The sequence below is a fragment of the Alligator sinensis genome, unplaced genomic scaffold (genome assembly GCF_000455745.1).
Source record: "Alligator sinensis unplaced genomic scaffold, ASM45574v1 scaffold125_1, whole genome shotgun sequence".
In the NCBI taxonomy this organism is placed as follows: domain Eukaryota; kingdom Metazoa; phylum Chordata; order Crocodylia; family Alligatoridae; genus Alligator; species Alligator sinensis.
The window spans coordinates 2,629,857-2,631,744 of NW_005841893.1; the positions used below are offsets into that span (position 1 = coordinate 2,629,857).

The window sequence follows — 1,888 nt, forward strand, 5'->3', positions numbered from 1 at the left end:
CCTTCTGGCTGGACAGGTCGGGTGCTGGTCAAGTTGGAGATCAAGAGGGTGCCGCTGAGGGTCACTTTTCACTGCTTTTTATCTATCCTTGGCAGACTTTGGTGACTCCCCAGTTTTCAGGTTTGCCCAATCCAGGGGTCGTTGACCCTCGTGGGACTTCCCCCTCGGTGGCTACTGGATGGCATCTGTCAGCCCCAGGGGTCGTCCGCATGTACGTGCAGGTTTGGGAGTCCGTTGATGAATTTTGAATAGGGCTCTGGGAGCGGTTGATTTGGAGATATTCAGCCCAAAAGTTGGTCCCTGGTGTTGATTAACTCAAACCAGGGCTTCTAGCCCTCGAACAGCGAAGTTTAGAGAATTCCCGGTTGCTACGTTGTCTCCTATTGATTTCTTCCCTTGGTTGATCTGCAGTTTCCCTAGGTGTTAATCACTGCCTGCTACTGTGTTATGCATTCAGTCACTGATTCACTCGCTCTTTCAGGGGCCAGCCTGATACTGGGATGCAGCAGTTTGATTCCTGCCCTTGTTAACATTTTTACTGTGTATCACTTGTTTCTGAAACTAAACACATTTAGTTAAAAGGTGAGGAGTATAAAATATAAGCTACAAGAGGAATGCCACGGCTCACAAATAGATAAAAATACCAAAATACAAGGGGAGATACAAAATACACACTTTAAAACACAATTCCTTATCTTAAAGTGAAAGAAAGAGGAAGGAAGAAAAGGTAGAAGAAGAGAAACATATCTAAAGAGGGGAGAGCAAATGCAGGCAAGAGGAAAAGGGGCTTTCTGCTACACTCTCTCCTTTTTTAATTTCTCAATCAAAGCTGAAAGGCGAGTTATCAGTGATAAGTCTGTTTTCTCTTCTGTTTTCATTTTGGTGCTACATATCTCTTGTGTCATGGGGACACTGGGCAGTGTCAGATAAACTGTACTAAGGGATGTATTTCTTGCCCGGGGGCGGGGGGAAGACTCGCAATTGATTTAAAATATATAGCGCCACTGAGCCAGGCTTTGCACTGCTTTGATTTGTGAAATTGTCATAGAATCATATAAAAGTAGAGCTGGAAGGGCTCTCGGGAGGTCATCTGGTCTAAGCCACAGCTCAAGGCAAGATCATCCCTGATTAAACTACGCTATACAAGTGTTTGTCTAACCTATTCTTAAAACTACTTGAACACCCCACTTGCACAGGCACAGTGCCCCAGAACTCAAAGAACACCCTCACTTGCCCAAAAGCAAGGAGATGAGGACACTATCAATGTCCTTCCATTGATATTTGTTCAAATCCACTTGAAAGATCCCAGGAAGAGGATCATGCCCCCTACTTCAGAGGAAGGCAAAAACCCCACAGTCTGTGCCAGGGGTCAGTAACTTGTAAGCTGAATTTGACCCTTGGAATCATTGGATCCAGCCCGTGGATGTGGGGCTTTGGTGGCATTGAATGGCAGGGGGGTGTGGCTGGGTTCTAGTGCCCCCCTGCCTGCCTCTGACCTGGGGTGGGTCATTCTGGCCAGCTGCTGGAAAAGGTTGCTTACCCCTGGTCAGTGCCAGTTTGACTATGGGGTAAAATTCTTTCCTGACCCCTTTCTATGTTTCAAGAGCACTTGAAACATATGGTGATCAGTCTGATCCTGAGTGGAGAAGCAAGACCCTCAAGCCAGGAACCCCAAATTTTTTCAGGTGTAAACTAATAACAATGTTCTCTAGTAGAAAGTGCATTCTTACCATGTACCATGAAACTATTTGTATTTTTTTTTTTGAGTTAGTGGCTTAAAAAATACTCTGTTTCTCATACATTTAAGCAGAACCTGTACTAGAGAGGAGCATCCCTACTGTGTGTTCTGAATGCTGAATCAGAATGTGTAAAACTCTAGTTTCCCTAC

The 1,888-nt window shown here is 45.1% G+C and overlaps 1 protein-coding gene across 9 annotated transcripts in view; it reads left to right on the forward strand.

Annotated features, from left to right (window-relative positions):
- Positions 1-1,888, forward strand: part of HERC3 (HECT and RLD domain containing E3 ubiquitin protein ligase 3) — a 77,860-nt gene that overhangs the window by 69,568 nt on the left and 6,404 nt on the right. The window lies entirely within an intron of this gene.